The sequence below is a fragment of the Balaenoptera physalus genome, assembly GCF_965194825.1.
Source record: "Balaenoptera physalus genome assembly, chromosome: 4".
Lineage (NCBI taxonomy): Eukaryota > Metazoa > Chordata > Mammalia > Artiodactyla > Balaenopteridae > Balaenoptera > Balaenoptera physalus.
Window position 1 is genome coordinate 66051785 of NC_138891.1, and position 23370 is coordinate 66075154.

The 23370-nt window shown below is 44.1% G+C and overlaps 1 long non-coding RNA gene across 1 annotated transcript in view; it reads right to left on the reverse strand.

The window, feature by feature from the left end:
* Positions 1 to 4374: 4374 nt before the first annotated feature.
* Positions 4375 to 23370, reverse strand: part of LOC309660677 — a 217451-nt gene continuing 198455 nt past the window's right edge. Inside the window, exons 2-4 of the long non-coding RNA XR_014263533.1 lie at positions 7846 to 7940; positions 5765 to 6002; positions 4375 to 4585 (exon numbers count right to left, since the gene is read on the reverse strand). This is a non-coding gene — a long non-coding RNA (uncharacterized lncRNA). The remainder of the gene's footprint in view (positions 4586 to 5764; positions 6003 to 7845; positions 7941 to 23370) is intronic.

Here is a 23370-nt window from a genome sequence, read left to right on the forward strand (position 1 = left end):
TGGGGAGGGGGAGGAGGATGAGGACGGGGAGGAGGAGGGGGAGAAGGAAGGAGTGGGGGGGAGGATGGGGGTGGGTACAGGGAGATGGCTGGAGAGTGGAATGCAGATGGGGTGGGGAGTGGGAGATAGAGAGGGAGGGGTTTGTGGAGGTGGATGGGGGAAGGGGGAGGAGCTCAGAGACTGAGCTCTGTTCTGTGGGAAAGAAAGGGGCAAGGGGTAGGAACCCCACATCTACTGAGTACTTACTATTAAGCAGGTACCTGGCATCCACTGTTTCCTTTCACTTTTAATTTAAAATTTTTTTAAAAAGTAAATGTTATTTATCCCTGCATTACGGATGGAGACTCTGAGAGGTTGGGCTGGGAAAGGGTAAAGAGAATAGGGTGAGAGTGATACCAATTCAGGACCATAAATGTACGACCATAGATAGGATAGGACATTATCGTCTTGTGGAACACCTGCACTGTACAGATGGGGAAACTGAGGGCCAGAGAGGAGAAAGGACTTGCCCAGGGTCACACAGAAAGTCAGTGTCTACTAATTCCTAACCCCGTGCTCTGTCCCCAACCCTTTAAAATGCAAGAAAATCAAAAGCATTTTCTTGCATTTTAAAACTTGTTTTCAAACTTTTTATTTTGAATTAATTTCAGATTTACAGAAAAGTTGGAAAAAAGTATAGATATCCTTACATCCCTCACTGCTTTTCCCCTAAAGGTAACATCTTACATATGCGTAGTATAGTAATCAAAAAGTTTTGGGGGAGTTAATTACACTTTTTACTTTGAAGTAATTGTAGATTTACATTCAGTTATAGGAAATAATGCAGAGCATCCTATGCATCCTTTATGGAGTTTCCCCCAATGGAAACATTTTGTCCAGAACTTTTATGCTTGTGTGTTTTTGTTTTACTCTTCAGATTCATCCTCCTCACTCAGGAGAAAGTTCTCAGATCTCTTCTGAAGAGACAGAGAAGACAGGATATAAAAATAAGAATGGAAAGGGTTTTCTCAGCAGGAAAGATGGGCATCTGCTTTTCCTGGACCCACTGTTTCTTCTCCAGCAACCACCCAGGCCTTCCAACAAAAACCTCCGGGTCTAAGCTTCTGCAGGTGCCGTCCAAAGATACCTGCGCGGGCAGCAGGGGAGCAGTGGCAGTGTTCCAAGAACTTAAAACCTCGTGAAACCTTGCGCTTGGGAGGAATCTTGGAAATCAGCCACCCAAATCTTCATTTGATGCTTGAGTCTCTATCAACCTCTGCTGGGAACTCGCCCCTATTCAAAAGCTTTGATAACTTGGAGTGCTAGAAAGTCCTTTCACTGGACGTGAGAGCAGGGCTGTGATGTCTTGTTCGCTGTGATATTCCTACTCCCCCCGCCCGCCCCCCACAACAGTGCTCAATAAATACTAGCTGAATGGATGGAGGAAGGAATGAGCTAATGAGCAGATCTTCTGCCCAGTCTGTGTGGTTGGAAGCACAATCTTCCTCTGAAGGAGGGCATCAGGGTCTGCCTGGGATGCTGTCAGCGTGACTCAGCACAGCCTGTGCCCTGTTGAGGGCAGGTGCCCTTGCAACTTGAGGTGGATAGGAGAGTTCCCGGCTAAGAGGTCCCTGGGGTGGGGAGACTACTCTTTCCAGTGTTCCGAGTGCCAGGGCCGGGCAGCAGCCTTACTCCATGGCCATGACTTATTACATTCCCGGGTAAATCGAGGGAAATACAATCCATATGTTGTTCTGGGGTTATTTACACAATTCTCATCAAGATGCCGCCGTTGCATAAGAGCCATTTGACATCGATGGCCCGGCTTTCTTTTTTCCATTCTGAGAAGAGTCCCTGAAGAAAAGCCAATCCCACTGTCCCTGGAAAGGGAGGGGCAGGAGCACAGGGAACAGTCATCTGGGGCAGCCCTGCCGGCAGCGCAGTGTCTGGGGAGACTGTTTTCAGTGAGTCTCATAGGGGAGGCTGAGCAAAGAGGGAGACTCCTGCCAAGCTGCGTGGCCACGAGGGCTCTGCCAGCTGCTGCCAGCATGACTTCGGTGGAGGGCGGGGTGGAAATGGCTTAAGCAGTTGCCAAAGAACAGGGAGGAACAGCTGGTGCATTGGGAAGATGGGGGCTTCCAGGAAGGGCACCTGGGTCGCATTCTGGTGGATCTTTGGGTAAATTACTTCCTTCCCACCGCCCCTGGGCCTCAGTTTCCCCTTCTGCGAAGTGTGAGGCTGCACTCATGCTCCACCATCCTTATGCATCCCGATAGACTATTCTAGGACCCCTTTTTTATATCTTATTGTGAATATTATCTGGCAATGCCTAGATAAATATTTTTCAAGAAAATATCTTTACCACAATCCTTAGTAAGAAATACATTTTACACAGTAATCTAGTGTGTGTGTGTGTGTGTGTGTGTGTGTGTGTGTGTGTGTATATATATATATATATGTATGTATATACATAAATATATAAAACTGAAACAAAGTTTTCACAAATCAATGCTTACCCTTCCTACAAGGATAGACATGTAGATTAATGGAACAGCAGAAAAGAGTCCAGAAATAAACCTACGCATTTATGGTCAAGTGATTTCCAACCAAGGTGCCAAGGCAATTCAGTGAGGAAAGATAGCCTTTTTACGTGGTGGTGGCGCAACTGGATATCCACATGCAAAAATCCATCCATCCATCCATCCATCCAGACATACATACATACATGTATACACTTACACCCTTACTTCACGTGATACACAAAAATGAATTAAAAATGGATCTTAGACTGAAATGTAAGAGCTAAAAGGAGCGAACTATGTGTACTTGTTAACCACAAGGACGATCCTCATGAACATGATGTTAAATGAAAGAAGACAAATGTGAAAGACTAAATACTTTGTGTTTCCATTTACATGAAATTTCTAGAAAAGGCAAAACATTAGAGACAGAAAGCAGCTCGGAGGTTTATTTGGGCTGTAGGGCTGCTAACAGGCATGGGGGAACTTTGTGGAGTGACAGCAGTGTTCTGAAACTGTGGTGATGGTTACACAGCCCTATAAATTAACTAAAAATCATCAGATTGTACACTTACAATGGGTGAACTTTATTCTATGTAAATTATAACTCAAAGAGACATGACAACTAATAAAATTAAACTTGAAGGATAAAGATGGTACGTGATTTGTTCATTTGTGATGTGTTCTTTGGGTGTGATGAGTTAGTTCCAAACCACCTCTTACTGTCTTATTTGTCTCTCTTCATAACATGCACAGCATCATTGCACATAGATATACTACTCATAACTACTAGTCATTTGAAAAGATTAGAAAGAATAGATATATAGTGATTAGATTTATACTGAAAACTAAACTTGTTTAAGAAAAGGAGTTTATAAATCTAAGCAAGTCTTCCAACATTATGCAACACCAACAAATGCCATTAGTAGACCATAATTAGCCATACTTTCAAGCATGTAGTTTGCCATATCCACCAAAGGCATAATCTGATAGTTCTGAATGATCGTGAAGCACAAGGAAAAACGTTCTGTCTCTCCTTAGTAGTTTAGGATGGGAATCAGACACATCCAAAGATTTCCAAACCTAACTGCTCATGAGGATGATTCATGGACAGCTCCCCACGTCACCCCCAAGACCTCCGAGGGGGTGAAGTTTTAGGATTCTTTAGTCTTGCAAAGTTCTCCCAGGTGGTAAGGGAGGTTTGTGAGTTTCACTTGGTGAAATCAGTGTAATCAGATTTGAGATAGAATATGAAGATTGGTTTCCAGTTATAGTTAAAATATCAAGGTTTGCAAATGAATGACTTCAAAAAATATATAAAGCAGAGTATAGATTAAGTTGTCTCAGCAATCATACCACCCACTCTTCCTTGTCTTCATACCTTTAGAAAGGGGTGGAGTAAGAGTTGGTAGGCTAGAACTCTGCAAACCCCTGGGATCCCACAGTGATAACTTCAAATTCTTAGCTTTTAAAAGCCTCATAATCCTTCTTAGTTAAATGGAGAATATCATCAATTTTAATTTTTTGAAATTGTTGGCTGCTGTTAGGTCATGTTGCCCTCTTGTATTTTTGGAAGCTAAGTTTTAAACCAACTGCAGAATTTACATTTGCACAGTTGAAGTTAGTTTCAAGCTCTTCACTCGAGACTCTTAACATCTTTTGGACTCTTAATCCAGTTACTTAATAAACTCACTATTTCTCCCAGATTTATATATCAACTCAGATTTTGACAAGGTGAGTTTACATATTTATGGGATTTGTTTTCCTTTGTCCCTTAATCAACCTGCAAACATATTTTCACTCACGCTTTTCCCCTTCCTCTCGTCACCTGCCTGAGGAAAGAAGGGCCTCTCTTCCTGCCTCTGGGGGCTCAGGACGTCTCCTCACCTGCTGCTTGCTCTCTGGGAGCCCCCTTCTCCAATCACTCCTCTCTCTGGAACCCTCTGCCGTGATGTCAGCCCACTCCTCCTCCAGGGCATTGAAAGGTATCCCAGTCTTTCCCATCTGAAACCAAAACACTTCTGCACGATCAGTCGCTTCTCATCCACTCTCCATCCCCTTTCTCATTTTCTTTCCTTGTCAAGCTTCTGGAGGGAGGGAGGAAAATCTCCTGAGTGTCAGTGTTTCTCTTCTGCAGGGAATCCCTACCCTCTGTTGTCGGGCTTTTTCCCCACATTGTTCCATAAACCACTGCTGGATAGAGTCGTTAAGGATCGTGTAGTTGCCCAAACCTGACCAACCCTGTTTTCTGTTCATACCTAATTTAACTGTCTCATTGAGTTTGTTTTGGGGAACTGGTCTCTCCTTCTGAAAGCAATCTTCCTTTGGTTTTTCAGGCGCTGCTTCTCCCTTCCCTTTCCCGTCCCCCAACTGTTTTCCCTCAAGGACCACTGGGAAGCATCTCATCTCCTTCACTTCCCATCCCCTACATGTTGACCTCCGACCTCTGCTCTCTCCTCCTCTCATTCTCCTCCAGTGGTTTCTCAAGTGTGCCCTTAAGCCATCTGTATCAGAAGCACCCAAAGAGTTTGCTTCTTGCTGAAAGTGCAAATTCCAGGGCCCTAGCCCAGATCTACTGAATCAGAATCTCTGGAGGGCACCTAGGAATCTGCATTCAAGCTGTCTCTCCTAGAAATTCTAAAGCACACTGAAGTGTGAGAACAGCAGCTCTACAGACTTCCCCTGGGCCACACTCTTTAATCTAATGTTTCCTGATTCATCCATCCCACTGCTGCCCAGACCCCATCTCATTGTTCTACTCCTTAAAATCTTTTACACAGGCATCTCGTCCCTGGAAACTGAGGCTAAGCTCCCAGATCCTGGCATTAAAGACCTTTGTCACTTGGCCCTTGTGAAGCTCTTGGGTTAGGCTTTTTCTCCCCACAACTCTCAAATTTCTCTGCACTCCAGGTATACCCTTAACACACCTGCCTGCTCACACCTCTGGGCCTGGCCGTTCCTGCTGCCCAAGTGCTCTCCACCAAGGTTCTCCTGAATTCACCTTCAGGTCTCAGAAACTGCCTTGAACATTATTCTCCGAAACTGCCCTGAGCTTGACAGCCTCACCATGTTCTCTTTTTGCCCTTAGGGCACCCATCTGTAAGATTCCTCACTCAGTATTGTCCTGGATGGGCCTCCTACCCACCAGAGCTCTGCACGAGGGGACCCATGTCCTTTCTCTTCAGGACCCCAGGAGCATGGGGTTCCGTAGCACAGAACAGGAAGACAATGGTCGTGATGACAGGTACAGCAAGGGTGCTGCTTACCTGGGTGAGGGGCGACTTCTCTCATCAGTTCACCTGCGCTAGGCTGCAGGCTGGGCCCTGTGTTCGGAATGTGAACTGTCTCTGCTCTCAAGGGCCTCTTGTTGAGTGAAGGACACAGAAAAGTTGGTGGGGATCATCTGGGTGCAGAATGCTGTTACAGAGGGAAGTGTGGGGAGCTGTGGGAGCGTGGAGGAGAACAGTCAGCCCGGACCTTGGTTCCAGATGGAAAGTTCCTGTCCTAGGAAAAGGGCAAAGTGACAGGGAAGGTTAAACGGAACATTGCGCAGGATGGGAAAGAGCTCCTGAAGGACAGCGAAAAGGCTTAAGCCTCAATCTGGGCTCTGCCACTGATAAGCTGTGTGACACATGCTTATACAATTCCTGAGCCCAGACTTCATGTAAGTAAAGGGTGGAGTTTAAACTAAGTTCCGTTCTGAAACCCTTGAAAAGATCAGAGATGGGAACTTGATACAAATCCATGTTGTGAAAGGTGTATTAATAGTGTTAGACACCAGATGGCAGGAGAGGATCTATTTTTGCACAAACTTGGGGCTTTACCTCCATCACTGATACCTCACCTTGGGGGTGGTCCATCAGAATTGGGGCCGATGGACGCCACCAGCTCCAGACCTGGCTTCTAGATAAGAGGCTCTTCTGAAACATATGAGCAGCAATTCTTATTAAAAAGAATTCTCCTTCACTTTGGGGGAACTAGTCATTAGTTGTCTTTAAATATGCATATTTGAAAAGCAGCCCCCATGATGCCTACCGATATACTTCCGAGGCCGTCCCAGCATTGCTATGCTGCAGCTCTGGTTCTGATCCCGTGTGCTGGACACATGGAGGGAGGTGTTTTATTCAGGTCCTAGTGGGACAACCTGCCCACCCCTCACTCTCTGTGGGGGTAGGTATTGATCACAGGAAATGGATAGGCTGCCTTGCAAGGTATCTATTCCCTACCCCTGGGGCTTTGAGCAAAGCTGGGCAGCTGGGGGGCTAAGGAGGTAACTTCTGATCCTCAGTGGCTGGATTTGGAGCAGAGACTCTTGTGAGGATCTGATGGAAGCCATAGACCCTGTCCTCCAGAACACACGTAATATACATGTTATTTCAGCAGTTTCTCAGACCTTGTGTCTAGGGACCCAGACTATGGACCACTCAGAGTTCTTCTCAGCCTTAAGAACCTAATGTCGTGTATTCACTCTCAGTGGCCAGCTACGCACATTAGCTTTCTAATCTGTGGTAAGACTAAACTCTTGGTTATTTCCCCCAGACAAGAAGTAGCAGGAGTGATGAATCCTGAGTCTTATCATGGCTAATAACTAAATAGCGGACCATGAAGGATCAGTTAGATATAACCGTAATGCTTTTGGATCTGGGTTTCCTGTGAGCACTTCAGCCGTGCAAAAGGCTGCATTCTCAAGCTCTGCTCCAGGGGGGCGCTGAAGAGCTGCGCGTTTCCAGCCAGTGCCTGCCTGCTGGAACACACCTTGGCTGCATAGGGAGGACATGGAGCTTTTTGCCAGCTATGTGTCCACACCTTGGTCCTGAGTTTTCTTTGAATATCTTTCTCTTTGCTAGAAAACCCCCGCTGCCTGCTTTTCTGTGCGCTGTACAGCGGCTCCACACACTCACGGCTTTGGGGTTCTTTGTTTCCTGAGGCTAGTGACCTAGAAGCATCAGAGGACAGAATAACTAGCAATGACCTTGGGGTGGGAGTCTCCGTCTGGTCCTGGCTCTGCCATTTATTAACTGTGAGTCTCTGGGCCTCAGATATATAATGCGGATAATGATTCCTTTTCTGGCCTCACAGGGTTCATTTATTTGACAAATATGCATTAGAGCCTATGTGCCACTCCCTGCTCCAAACACTGTGGATACAATGAATGAGACAGACGTGGATTCCCAGTCCAGGCTAGTTTGAAAATCAAATCATAAAACATATCTGAACACCTTGTGTTAACTACAAAGTGCTCTGCTGACATAGTCTTCCTTCTGTTTTTGTTTGAATGGTTTTGTGGCCTATTGTGGCAGGAGACACAGACTCAGGGTTCCAAACATCACAAATGTGAGGAAGTTACCTTCAAGCAGAGTTGACGGACCTCAGTCCTGCTCGGTGGGAAATTGCAACCAGGCTGGCCCTGCCCATCCGCATTCCTTCTTCCTAGTCTTTCTCCTGGAAGATAAGTGGATGGGACTGCAGCCTCCATTATTCAAATAAAATCTAAAGTCTTCCACTGAGCTTTGGGCAGACAAGCGCCATCTTGTGGAGAATGTAGGTGGGACGCTGCTGGCCAGGGCAGCACCCCAGGACACCCCCGACTCTCATGTCCCTCGTCTGTATGTGTTCTTCCCCACAGTGCCCTGGGCCTCCCAGGCAAACTCATTCCTAAGACAACCAGTTGAAAGTTTCCGTTTGATCTTACTGTTCCATGTGATCCCAAATTTCCACGTCATATGTTACATACACAAAATAGTTTAATATTAGTAATGGGGAGCTGGGAGACCCTTGATCCTCATTTCCACTCTTTTCCCCTTTCGTCTCCAACAAGGCCCTTTCCTCCGGGTTAGGCTCCATCTGGGCGAGATGCTGTCAGTGGACAGGCTGACACTGTGTAGTGGCAGAAGTCCGACAGCCCAGGGGACTCTGGACGAGAAAACGGGGCTCGTCCTCACCCCAAATGCTGAGAAATGTAGAGTATAGCCCCTCTCTCTCCCCAGTAGCCCTCTCAGTCATTTGAATACCCACCGCTCTCACTGGGTGGGCTTTAAATCAACACTGATGCTTTCAGACAAGACCTGCATGTTGAGGGTCTCAGTTCACTCAGGAAGGGGTGTGAGTGTGTGGACATTGTTAAAGTTGCATTTTTATTAAACAATATGTTAGACTTGAGTTATTCTATTCTGTGCAAATTATTCAGAAAATGAATTTTCCCGGACAGAGTTAAAAAAAAAAAATTAGAGTAGGGAAAGGAGGAATTAATTATTAGGAATTCTGAGGACAAAACCTTCTCTCTTCTTTCTAGGAAAAATTGAAGAACAGTTGTCTGTCTGCTTTAAAGAAGACATATTTGCAATGTTTGTGTATAAAACAATTCAATGCAACCCTTTCTCTGCCCGCCCCCCAGCCATATACATCTTCTCAATAACAAGAGTGTCCTGTGGGTCACATGAGGTGCTATGACAGCTCCCATCTCTCCAGGGGCTAAGCCCCAAAACCATGCTGTCTTTGTGACCCCTCTCTTTCTCTCATACCATAGATCCAACCAGTCAGGAAATCCTATGGACTCTACTTTCAAAACATATCCAGAATCCAACCATTCTTTACTTCTCTACTGTGAACTGAGCTCTCAGGAGGATTAGTGCAATAGCCTCCTACTTGCTCTCCCTACTTCCCCCCTACACTCTATTAAAAAAAATTACAGCCAGAGTGGTCCTATAAAACCTAAGTCACATTCAATCAGTTCCCTGGCAAACCCTTCCATCGAAAAAAAATTATAAACCATTTGTGTTCTCTACTGACCATGGGAATGTCTAACGGGCTGGGCAGAATCTATTTGTCCTTTGTTCAGTAGTATTAACTACTACCAGCTGTTGGGTTTGGACCTAATTCTCCTATAGCCTCTTAAAGACTGAAAAACCCTGGAAATGAGGTAGCAGCAGAGATAGGCTGAGATTTCTCTGAGGTTATTAATTTTTGTTTCCCGCTGGCTAAATTGGGCCTGAGGTTCTCCTGAGAAGCACAGAGCAGTGATTCTAGCAGAGCCCTGCCAGGGTAGGTCCAAGGGATTCATCCAAGTTTGGCACAAGAGAGCAGTCAGAGGAAAACCAAAAGAGTCCATGCAAAGTCAACTGGAAATAAATGAGCCTTGGATAAGCTTCATTAACTGGCAAGTTTTCCTCCCTCACCCAGTGTCTTTCCTTTAAGGGGCACTCTGCCAGCCAAGTTCCTAGATCTTCCTGCTGCAAAATCTGATTTCCCATTCAATAATGCAAGGTAATATCTATGATGGCTAATAATTCTTAAGCACATATTTTGCACCAGACACTATTCTAGACACTTTATATTCATCCTTTCATTTATTCACTCATTCAACAAATATTTATTGGGCACTTAATAAATCTATAAATAAACAAAACAGAAAAATAAACCCCTACCTTCCAGAGCTTGCATTCTGGTGCAGCGAGACAGAAAATATAGGACCATAATGAATAAGTAAATTATATTGTATACTAGGAAGTGATGGGGCAGGGGGAGGGAAAGGGAACATCTGAGAGCAGGAATCACAATTTTATAGTTGGTCCAGGTAGGTCTCATTGAGGAAGTGACATCTGAGAGGGGATGGAGATGATAATGAAGTTATCCATGTGGTTACCTGGGGGACCAGTGTTCCAGTGCAAAGACCCTGCAGTTAGAACAACCTGGATACTCTGGGACCAGCAAGGACTGCTGTGGCTGGAGCAGAGAGAGGGCGATGAGGTCAGAGGCCATGAAGGGACCAGGAGGCCACTGGAAGGGCCCAGCTTTCTCTCTTATCAAGTGGGAAGCCATGGGAGGACTTGACTTAAGGTGAGCTGTGTTTTACAGGACCTGACTGCTGTGTTGAGAATAGAGTGTAGGATGCAAGGGAAGAAGTAGGGAGATCAGTTAGGTGGCGGTTGCAATAATCTTGGTGAAGGATGATGATAGCTTAGCAGAGGGGATGAGAAAGGTTTAGATTCCAGATATGTTTTAAATGTGGAGTCAGTAGGACTTCTTGGATCTGTGGCGGGAGAGAAAGTAAGGAGTTAAAAACGAATACAAATGCTCTGGTGACCTAAATGGGAAGGAACTCCAAAAAAGAGGGGATATATGTATACGTATAGCTGATTCACTTTGCTGTACAGTAGAAACCAACACAACACTGTAAAGCAATTATACTCCAATAAAAATTTTAAAACGCAAAAAACAAAAAATGAATACCAGGTTTTGGTCTGAGCACCTGGAAGAATGGAGTTGCCCTCAGCCGAGATGGAGAAGAATGCAGGTGAGCAGGCTTTCGGAGGAAGATTGGGAGTTCAGTTTGGGACATGTTACGTTTGTGGTATATCTATTGGAGTGGGCAGTTGGCTACGTGAGCCTGGAGTTCAGGGGAGTGGCTCATCTGGAAGTATACATTTAAAAGTCTTTGGTACATAGATGGTAATTAAACCTTGAGCTTGGATGAGCTCACTGAGGGGCTGTATGTTGTAGGTAGATAGAGAGGAGGACCAAGGACAGGACCCTGAGTCTGGGAGAAGATGAGGAACCACCGAGGGAGAATGAACAGGAACAGTCAGAAAGCGAGGACAAAGGCAAGAGTGTGTAGTCCCAGAAGCCAAGGGAAGAAGTGCCTTGAGGGGGCAGCAATGATCTGCTGTGTCCAATGTCACTGGTGGCTCAGGTAGGAGCAGGACTGAGTTGGTCAGTGGGCGTAGCAATGTGCAAGCCGTTGGTGACTTTGACGAGAACGCTTTATGTGGAGTAAAGGGCATGAGAGCCTAGTTTGAGTGTGTTTAAGAAAAGATAAGAGAGGAATCAGAGACAGTGAGTATATCAACATAATAAGTTTTGCTGCAAAGTGTTGCAGAGAAAAGAAGTGGTAGAAGGCAGGGAAAGCACGGTCAAGGGAAGTTAAAAACAATTTGTTTTTTTTTTTTTTAGATTAGACAAATAACAGCCTGTGTGGACCCGATGAGAATGATACAGTAGAGAGGAAAAAACTAATGCTATAGGAGAAAAATGCTTTTGGACCAATGTCTCAGGGTACTTTAAACGGGGTAGAATCTAGTCACTTTAGGTGACTGAAGGGTTGGCTTTTGTTGTAGTTTTCTAGAGCTGCCAGAACAAAGTACCACAAGCTGAGTGCCTTCAACAGTGGAAATTAATTTTCTCACAGTCCTGGAGGCTAGAAACCCAAGGTTAAGGTGTCAGCAGGGTTGGTTCCTTCTGAGGTCTATGAAGGAGGATCTGTTTGCAACCTCTCCCCTAGCTTCTGGTGGTTTGCTGGAAATCTGTCATTTCCTGGCTTGTAGGCACATCACCCTGGTCTTACCTTCCTTTTCACTTGGCATTCTTCCTGTGTGTGTTTCTGAACAAATTTCCCCTTCACATAAGGACACCAGTGGTATTGAATTAGAGGCTCACCCTACTCCAGTATGACCTCATCTTAACTAATTACATCTGCAATGACCCTATTTCTAAATAAGCTCACTGAGGTGCTGAGGGTTAAGATTTCAATATACAGTTTTGGAAGGCACAGTTCAACCATAATAGCTTTCGATAAGAGGTGGACAATTTATCTTCAGTAACAGAATGGAAGGTAGAACACTGAAAATGCCAGCAGATTTACAGATAGATTTGTGGGAGTCCATGCAAATACTCTTCTGATTGCTTCTATTTTCTCAGTGATGTGAAAAGCAAGGCCATTAGGTGAGAGTGTGGGCAAAGGCAGATTGAGCAGGAAGATGTTGTGAAGTTGTTTCTAGCAGGGTGGGAGAGCGGGTGGTCTAAGGGGATACAATACAGCAGCTGGGTAGTCTTAAGGGCACACCTGTGGTCCTTGGTCCTGCACCTAAGGCAGGTCAGTCAGTGTGGTCTTGAATTTTTCTCAAGCTCCACTCAGCTGCAGAAGGGCAGGCAGAGAGTGTGGGGAGAGTTACGATCCACTAGGGTGTGATCTTGCAAAGTGAGTACAGCACACAGAGGAGATGGAGCAGCAAGGGAGTTGAGAGTAAATACAAGGAAGTTGTAATGATAGACTGTGGAAATAAAATTGGGTAACAGGGAAGGGAGGATCCTATGTGGAGATATTATGATCACTCTGATTTCACAGATGCAGAAAGTGACGGATAGAGAAGTGAAGTACTTTTGGGGGTTCAGTCAGTGGTAGAATCAGAACCCAAATCTAGGCAGTGCATCTCAGAGCCTGTGTTCTTCGAGACAAGACCAGAAAGGTGGGAGGAAGGAGGCAGGAAGGATGTGGCATCAGTAGTTATGAAACTGTTCTCTCCACTGACCCCATGTGACTGTAAACAAGGCATTCTCATCCCCTGTGACACAGCATTCCATGATTCCAGTGATTTCTTCCTCTTTGGAGAAGAATCTTTTCTCTTTTGTTCTGACGGATATTCTCTTTCATTTAAGACGGATATCCGTGTCCCTACTAACCCCTCATCCTCCCTTCCTTTCCACCATTAAATATGTACACTGTTTCATTGTTCACAAAATACTTTTGTATTCATTTCACACTTTGTGTTCACCGCTACCTGCTCTGGCAGTTATTATTATTTTCAAGATAAGGAAATGAGGCTTCGAATAGTAAAGAGATGAACACAACAGCCAGTTAATAGTAGACCTGGGCCTCAAATCTAAACCTTTAATTTAAAATTCAAATCTCTTTCTATCTCCTAGGATACTTTCTTTAAAAATGATGATTTTTCTGATTTTGAAATAGGGTGAATTGGAGGGCAGGTGTATCCCTGACACTGGGGAAGTTCAGGAACATAGATTAGTACTCTTCTAGGATTCTGTAGAACAAATTCAAGCAATAATTATGGTGTTAGAGTACATGCCACTCACATTTTCCACCCGTGACTCGGTGCTAAGTCAGGGAATAAACGCCTATGTTAATAGAAGGAAGGCTAGTTAAATGGTTTAGTTATGGTACACTATTGGTAATATCATGTTAAATATGGTAGGTGAAGCTGTCTTACTTGTTCTTGGGACATTCTTTGTATTTCAACAAAATATTCTTCAAATATTTCAAAATGCTTCTGGAATATTTGCTAAAGCTCCTCAGTGAAGTTTATTCACTCAAACATTGAATCATTCATTCATCAGACACTTATTAAGCCCTTGCTATGAGCCTGGAATTGTGCTAGGTTTTGGATCCTTGTCTTTAGGAAATTCATAATCCATCAGGTGATACAGACCTATAGACACATACCCTATAAATGCTGTAGGGAGAAATGAACTAACGGCTAAGGAGCACAGAGCTGAGACTGACCAATTGCCTGGGCAGAGGAAGGAGGACTTCAAGTTGGAGGTGACACTGGAGCTTCTTAGAGGAGTTTCCCAGGCGGTGCAGGGGAAAAACTGCACAGTCCCACAGCTCTCTCCATTCCTCTCCCCCAGACTGGTCTTAGCATGACCTCTACACCTGTACTAACAAAACACATGCCACACTAATAGTTTAAGACAAGCGAAGAGCTGAATGATTTCTTCAGCTCCTCGAGGTCATGGAATTCAAGAGGAAGACATTGCTGTGACCAACGTGATCATGGGCAGGAAAGAGGGCATGGGCAGGCCGAACTCAGGGTTCTTGTGTGAGACAGTAACTCTACCCAGGCTTGTAGTCAGTTGTGTGTTCCTCTAACCAACAGAACAAAGCACAGTCTTCCTGTCTCAGGGAGAAGGACAGAGGACGGTATGGAGGACACTTGGCCAATGACCTGTTGACAGGTCAGATTGTTGGCTGACCATTTCTCCTCCGTGGGCCACAGTCCATAAATTATGGAGCTGATAGTGCTAACTGGGATGGGCTTATGGATAAAAGTTTTTTCTTTAAATTATTTTACTTTTTCTGTATTTTCTATATTTTCTGCAATGAGAATGTTTTAATTAACCTTAAAATGTTAATGTATTTATTAATCTTTAAAAATGAAGAGATTGAAGTAAATGGCTTCTGAGACCAATTTCAACTCAAAATCGGATTTTAAAGGAAGAGTAGAGACAGAGAAAATAAGCAGATAGTATTGACTTTTGGTGGCAGTAATACATTATGTTGATGATGCTTCTTTATAGTAGCTCTCATTTATTGAGTGCCAAGTCTTATGTAAAACACTTTATGTACATATTTAAATATATACGTAGAAATATTTAGTATATATGTCTAGCTATCTATATATCTGTAGACATAGCATATACCTTATATAGATATTCAGATAGATATCTATATATATCTATCTATATATCTCTAGATAGATATCTATATATAGATATAGATATATTCCTAGAATAAGGAGAAGAAATACAGTGAAGTGTTTGGGGTCCTTTTGACTTGGAGTTAAGTTCTGGCTGGGTCTATATATTCCTCATCTGTCTCTGAGCCCAGTTCTAATAAAATTCAAAGACAGACACACTTCCTGTTTATGTGAGCATCAGCCGTATACTTCCCCAGGTCCCGACGGTCTCAAGACCCACTGCTAGTGCTAACCATCCCCACTTCCTCCCTTCAGTGAGCCAACAGCAAGCTGCATGGGTGAGTGCCCTTAGATCAGGATGGAGCCTCTGAGTGCTGGGGCTGCAAAGAAGGGCAGTACCTGTGACAACCAGGAGCAAATGGGTGCTCCCACATCCAGAAGTCTGGCCACAGGCACAACTCATTGCCTACAGCACATCCCACCCCTCCACCACAGGGCTAGAGTCAGATTTTGGTAAAGAAAATGCATCCTCAGGTGGCATTAAAGGCAATCTCTAATAAAAGTTGAGCACGTTACTAAGAATTGCTAAAGATTTAAGGATAACAAACATTGTATAAGAAGGGAATAAAACTCAACAAACAGAAAAATTAGCTCCCTAGGAAAGAGAAAGTGGAATAGATAAAAATGGGGGAAAATGTAGTTAATATTTACATTTATGAAACAAGAACAAATGTTATGAAAAAGTACCAATTAGAGATTTCAGAAATGATAAAATATGCTTGTTGGAAAGAAAAAGTAAATCAATGAGTGCAGAGCACATTGGACATAGTTGAAGAGAAAATGAGTGTGCTGTAAGCTGGAGCTGAGCAATTCCACCAGTTTTTAGAACAGAAGGACCAAGAGACAAAACATGCAGAGAAAGTTAAGACATGTGGAAGACAGAGTCAAACGTCCAATATCTATTTATTGAATACGGGTTGAAGATGGAGAGAACAGACAAAACAAAAGAGAGAAAATCAAAAATATAGTAGAAAAAAATACCCCAGTCCTGGAGAAAGATGTTTTTAGATTCAAAAAAGGACACCTTGCTTCTGAGTAAACGAAACAAAACAAAAATTCAACCTTAGACACATCCTAGTGAAATTTTGGACAACAAACAGAAAAACAATCTAAAAGCTTCAGAAAAAATTACCTACAAAGAAGGAAGAATCAGATAAACAACCAGTTTCTGATGACCAATAATGGCTACAAGAGATAATGGAATAATATCTTCAATATTAGGAGAGGAAATAATTTTGAGCCTCGAATTCTTTAACAACCCAAATAATCATTAAAATGTAAGGTCAAAATAAAAGAATTTTAGAATACAAAGTCTGTACAACAACTCGTATTGTAAGAATTTCTGAAAGCTATAGTCCAGCAAAATGAAAAATGAATACAAGAGAAAATTATTGCAGAGAGACAATTTTTAATTAAATCTTAATAATTGTTGACTATAAAAAATAAATCAATATTATGCTAGATCCCAAATGCAAAATGATTCCTATGTATGGTGTGGCGAAGAGGAGGTTACCATTTTTATCATTATAAATTGGGGAAAATATAGGCATGGTTTAGTTTTGGATCATAGAAAAATATATTTATTGTGTTGTTTGGACTGCAGCAATAAGTGGATTGCTTTCAGAGTTCGAAAGGAAAATCAGCCAGATATGTATGAAAGAAAAATAAGAATCCTTCATCAAAATGAGAATAGCATTCTTAGCTAACACCTCAATTACTGAATCACTCATTTCCTTCTAATACTTACTGGTTGACTGTTTAAAGGTACGAATGGAGCTGTGAGTCTCACGCTTTGCTGCACATTAGAATTACCTGGGTAGTGTTGATAACTCTCAACACCCAGGCCCCAATCCACATTAATTAAGTCAGTGTCGCTGGGGGTGGGACCCAGGCATAAATATTTTTTAAACTTTCCAGGTTATTCCAATGTGCTGCTGAGTGTGCTAACCAGGGAATAGAGGAGGGTACTGTTAGGGAAAAGGTCACACTTCAGGTGGGATTAGATGGCAGAATGACTCTGGGCGGGTCCTTGCACCCTCAGACATTTTCTGAGCTATAAGAGTTGGTATGCAGGAGCTCTATGGGCCCCCCAGAGCTGAGGAACTCTGATTCTATAAGACCAGTCTCAGAAAGAAGAGAATGTGTTTCCTCCCTTTTAAAATGTACCACATGGGACCAGTATGAATATAGGGCTCACCCCCATCTGGTCCTCAGAGCTGGCCCCACACTGTTGCTCCATTTGCACTGTTGTGGCCAAACATGACCCCTTCTCATTAGAAGCTTGCCCACAGCTACAGGTAAAAAAACCTATCAAGACCTTCTCAGTCTATGATAATGGTTAGTGCCCTTGCTGAGAAGTGCTGCTGGACCCAGTGCCAAGCCTTTCCCAGCCTGAAATACCTTCTCTCTCCTCCCTGCCTATTCAGGACACACCCGGTTTCTCTAGGAAGACATGGCTTCCTTCTCTCAACTCCTGGTAAACACTATCTTGGCTCCTAAGTAGATGTCAACCTCCTATTTGGCATTTCTTTTTAAAATCCTCCAAATGCTTGTTTGAGCCTAAGTCTGATGCAATGAAGAGGCATTTAAGCCTGCAGTGCCTCAATGAATTCTCACCATAACCCACCAATGTGTAGGGCAGTCTCCTGAATCTCTTTCCCCCTTTGACATGACGATATCCAAATGCCTTTGCGTGGCGTTCACACTCTTCACAACCTAGTACTCATCAACCTCACGGAACATCACTTGCTCTGCCTTCCAGTTAAGTCCATTCTCCAGCAGTCTCACCAAGGCTCCACACCATCCCTGCTGTGAGAACATGCTACTCACATGAGTGCTCCATTAATGTTCTCTGTGAAGTGTTCCTGGACTCCCCATTCAGAGCTGAGTTCACCTGTCTCTGTGCTCCAATGCTATTGTATTCCTCCCTCTGTGACAGCAGTCATCACTGTGTATTATAATTACAATTCTAATGTGTCGTTTTTCTTGATAGACCAGAAGGAACTAGAAAAGAGTACTGGTCTCTGTCTTCACAGCTCTTCAGCTTGGCTAGAAATTCTAGAAATCAGAATTAACATGAAAATTTGTTAAAATGCTTATTCCTAAGTTTCAGTCCAAAATGATTTTGATTTAGTAGGACCAGGGTGAGACCTGGCAATCTGTACGTTCAAAAGTCCTGTCCTCCCCAACCCCTCACTGAGTCTGATTTGTAAGATCTGGGGACCTGCCATGGCTTTGGGAATTCTTCCTTGGGAAATGATGTACTTTTGCCACTGTCCCAGTGCTCAGGGGCCAGAACAACACAGCTGGTTATCAGTCTGTTTAGCTCTTCTCTTTCCAAGAGGGCCGAAGAGGCCAGTTGCCCCTCCAGTATGCTGACCCCACATAACGAAGAGTCTTTACAGCTTAAAAACAAACAACCCAATCCAAAAATGGGCAGAAGACCTAAACAGACATTTCTCCAAAGAAGATATACAGATTGCCAACAAACACATGAAAGAATGCTCAACATCATTAATCATTAGAGAAATGCAAATCAAAACCACAATGAGGTATCACCTCACACCAGTCAGAATGGCCATCAACAAATATCTACAAACAATAAATGCTGGAGAGGGTCTGGAGAAAAGGGAACCCTCTTGAACTGTTGGTGGCAATGTAAATTGATACAGCCACTATGGAGAACAGTATGGAGGTTCCTTAAAAAACTAAAAATAGAACTATCATATGAACCAGCAATCCCACTACTGGGCATATACCCAGAGAAAACCATAATTCAAAAAGACACATGCACCGCAATGTTCATTGCAGCCCTATTTACAATAGCCAGGACATGGAAGCAACCTAAGTGTCGATCGACAGATGAATGGATAAAGAAGATGTGGCACATATATACAATGGAAGATTACTCAGCCATAAAAAGAAACGAGTTCTTTGTAGTGAGGTGGATGGACCTAGAGTCTGTCATACAGAGTGAAGTAAGTCAAGAAAGAGAAAAACAGGGAGGGAGGGAGATGCGAGAGGGAAGATATATGGGAACATATGTATATGTATAACTGATTCACTTTGTTATAAAGCAGAAACTAACACACCACTGTAAAGCAATTATGCTCCAATAAAGATGTTAAAAAAAAAAAAAAGAAAGAGAAAAACAAATACCTTGCGCTAACACATATATATGGAATCTAAAAAAAAATGTTTCTGATGAACCTAGGGGCAGGACAGGAACAAAGACTCAGATGTAGAGAATAGACTTGAGGACACAGGGAAGAGGAAGGGTAATCTGGGACGAAGTGAGAAAGTGGCATGGACATATATACACTACCAAATGTAAAATAGATAGCTAGTGGGAAGCAGCCGCATAGCACAGGGAGATCAGCTCAGGGCTCTGTGACCACCTAGAAGGGTGGGATAGGGAGGGTGGGAGGGAGGCTCAAGAGGGAGGAGATATGGGGATATATGTATACATATAGCTGATTCACTTTGTTATACAGCAGAAACTAACACAACATTGTAAAGCAATTATACTCCACTAAAGATGTATAAAAAAAAACAAACAACTTTCTGAGAGCTGTGTCCTGAACAAGACAGGGCTGTACCCATGCAGTTGTGCCTGGTCATGGAGCCCAACCTGACAAAAGATTTGTATTTTGGCTAACTTCTAAATCTGAGAGGATGTGAGAAAAATAGAGCAACATTCTGCTATTGGAGTCCTGTCATCTGTTACTTTCTGATGTGATGGACAACCCTAGTACGAGCAGTCTTCTTTTCAGCCTCTGTCTTCCTCTAAATGAATATTGATGCTGTGTTTACCTTTAATTAATATTCATTGCGATAAAGGAATTACACTCATTCACTTTTAATTATACCCTTCTTGCATAAACAAGCTTTTAATAACAGATTTTCCAGGGTAGAAAAAAACAAGCTCTCTGCCCGCAGCCTTGTTTGATGCCAGGAAATCTGCCTCTGCAATTAATAAAGGGAATTTTTTTTTTTTTCAGTTTGTTACTTGGTGCAGTGGGAGGAGCCATGGTGGAAAGTTAGGTCTTCTAAGTTCTAGCTCCATCCATCTATGCCATAGCTACTGTGTGTTCTTGGGCCGATTCCTTGCCCTCCTGTGCTTCACCTTCGTATCTGGAAAGTGGTGATGGAACCCAACCAATTGTTCTCATCCATGGCTGCATACAGGGAAAACCTGGGGGATTACTGAACAATACCAAAGCCCAGGCTGCATTCCAGATGAATTAAAACAAAGTATCTATGGGTTGGGTGTAGGTACAGGTATTTTAAAAAAGATCCTCAGGTGGGATTCTTTTGATGTTGGGAATTATGGGTATCATTCTCACCAGACTTCTAGGTGTTTGTGGCTCCTGCCAGGGTGGCAGCTTGCACAGGGCCCAGAAGGAAGGCCAGCACGGACCTCAAGAAACAGCTCAGCCATGCCCTGGTGCTCCCCTGTGCTGGGTGGGTGCTCACATCCTGGGATTGGCTCAGTGGTATTCTCTAGGAGCAGGGAGGAGGGATAATGTTCACTGAGCACCTGCTCTGTGACAAGGCACATCCAATGTCTCATCTGTCAGTCATGAGACACATCCCCTGTCTTCTATGTGCCAGGCATGGGGGGTTTAATGTTGGTGAGTAAGGCAGTTTCTACCCTCACAGACCTTATGACCTAGTAGGGGAGAAAGACTTTAAAGTGTGTAATTAACAATTACATGAGTTTAAGGAGTTGAAAGGAAAAGTACAGGTTGCATCAGAGCACATAACAGTGGTGGGGCAGTGTTGGTAAGAGAGACCTGCTTTATGAAGCAACGTCTAAGGCCTGAGGCCTGAGGATGAGTAGGACTTAGTTCAGTTCATAGATGGCGAGCAGCATTCGAGTGAGAGATAGTGCTTCTACAAGGCAGATGTTGGCACTCCTGTTTTACAGATGAGAAACCCAGTCCCAGAGAGACCAGGTCCAAAGCAACCTCCCTGGTTCTGCCTTTTCAGCTGGCAGAGATATCAGAAATCACTGAAATCACAGGGTGGGACAGAGCTCATTAAAATGACCACGGCTGCAGCTGGACAGAGCAGAAATCAGGTTGAAATAGGAAAGGAATGAAGCCATAGGCTTAAGGCACATAAAGGCAGAAAATGCCACCTGCCTGGTCAGGCAACAGGCCACATGCAGTCCTGGGAAGGAAGCCACATCACAGTGTCCAACATGAATATTGGATGGGAGTGGGGTTCTCTGTGAGGCAGATGGAGACTGGTGTGGCATGACCACAGGAGGGGTCCAACAGCAGGGGATATTTTGATGCTCCTAGCAGGTGGTCCAGAGCAAGGCAATCTTTCAGCCAATAGCAGGTCTCTTCCCGTTAGTCTGGAGTTGGGGGATGGGACCCCAGATGCTGAGAAAAGCAAAACAATGCTCTGCCAATCAGTGCTGGACAAGCCCAGCAGTGCAGCTCCCTCAGGGAACAAGGTGAGACCACATCTCGACAGCTGGCTCGGGCTCAGGGGTGAGACTAAATCAGGAGGTCAGAGACAGTTTAGCACCGGCGGCTTGATGCCGAGATCCAGAGCTTGAGGACAGGATCAGTGCTGGAGGCTGTGGGGAGGCTTATCCCAAGGGCGAGATCAAGTCGTTCCAGGTGTGGGGGGAGCAGGTAGGCAGAGGTGGGAGGCAGATGGCACCTGACCATCCATTCCAGTGGTTCTCAGTGAGCATCTAATATCCGCTGAGAACCTGCTTCAACATAACAGGGTGGGATGTGGGTACCTGCATTTTTAAGAAGCTCCACAGGCAATTCTAGTGTATATTTCTGGTTAAAAATCACTGAGCTAGACCAATCCCTTCAGTTTTCAGATGAAGAACCTGAGGCCTAGAGAGAAGTGACTTGCCCAAGGTCCTACAGCACACCAGCAGAAATAGGACTAAAACCTTGGTTTCTTCACTCCCAGTCCGCCACCTATACATTCAGGTTAGCAGTTAACATCAGCAGCAGTAGCAACAGCCTTTGAGATGCATACGCCCCTGCCTCTGATATCATCTGATGTTCTCAGTTAGGGAACATTGCTTATTTATGCCCCATAAGCAAACCAAGACTGTGTGAAGTGAAACAATTTGCTTGCTCAAGGCCATATAGCTGGGCTGGGACTCTTTCCTAGTCCTGAGATCTTTCTCTGGCTTCAAACACCACATGACAAAGCTGAAGTTTAGGCTTTTCTCCCAGGAGGCAAGACCTGACCTTTTTCAACCTGGATGGTCTAATGGCCTCTAATCCATTTCCTGTGCATGTGGCCAGCAAGCCCCTAATGGAGTGTAGCTATAAGGCTAAAGGGGAGCCTGGTAATTAGAGGCCTAGAGGCATAAGCGACATTTGGACAACTGGCCAGCTGGCTACAGTGCATTTGGCACCCCAAGGGCTCCAGAAACCAGAGCCGAAGTGCCAAGCATATCAAACTCATGTCACCAAGGTCTGTGCTCAGCTGCTACCTTAGCATTTGCAAAATGTACTGCCCACACTCTTCCCCTCGCATCCTCCCTTGGCCATTTGCAGGAGCAGATGAGTTGAGGTTACATGCAGCTGATCCCAGACCTGCTGGTTAATGATCTTGGCCTGTAATTAGTGTTTCCTATTCCTCACTCCTTGCCAACTCCTGCAGTTAATGTATCATTTCTCTCTCTGCAGAGACTCGTTCGGGAGGGTTCTGAGGCCCTGGAATGAACATTTCTGGTAGTGGCAGGATTCTGGAGAGGCTCCATCTGCTGCCTGTCCCACCACCCCTTGGCATCATCCCTGCTCCCTCCCACCTCAGAGTCTACATCCATCGAGTTCTCTCCTGAACATTTCTTGAACGTGTCTTTGCTTTTCCATCTTTGTGGCTCTGATTTGATCAGACCTCATCATCCTTCATTTGGACTCCTACAGTATTTTCTTAATGGGCCTTCCTGTCCTGGTCCTGCAAATGTCTCCTCTGCAATATAGGAAGAATAATCTTTCTAAATTGCCAATCAGGCTGTATGACTCTCCTACCTAAAAGCCCAGACTTTTTAGTTTGGCACATAATGTCCTGGGCAGTGTGGTCTGCCTAATTTTCTACTCTCACTTTCACATGGTTTTTACATGGTTTTAAATTCAGAACTGCTGTAATTTTCTCCCCTCCTCCCTCCCTTACACGTCCCAATACGTATGTACATGTGTGTGTGCACGCACACACACACATACACACACACACGCACTCCATCCATCCATGTTGCTCCATGAGCAGGAGGACAGAAGACAGGACAGGAAAGGGATCTGATTGACTTGGGCAAGCACCCTAAGAACCATCATTAGGAAAGTGAGAAGGGACTCATTCTCTGTGACTTTGGAAGATAGGACTAGAAACTATTAAGTTCATTTTAATATTTAGGATAGATATTTAACTGATAGGGACAGAGTAAAGGGACAAAGTAGGTGATTAAATAGTTAATCTCACTAGGGGATTGTAAATAGAGAAAAAAAGTATGGGAGACCCCTGTAAGTTAATCATCACTCAAGAAAGTACACTTTCGTAGCAAGAAAACCATGCAACAGAAGCACAAGACATGCCCCCAAACATAAAACAATGGTGGA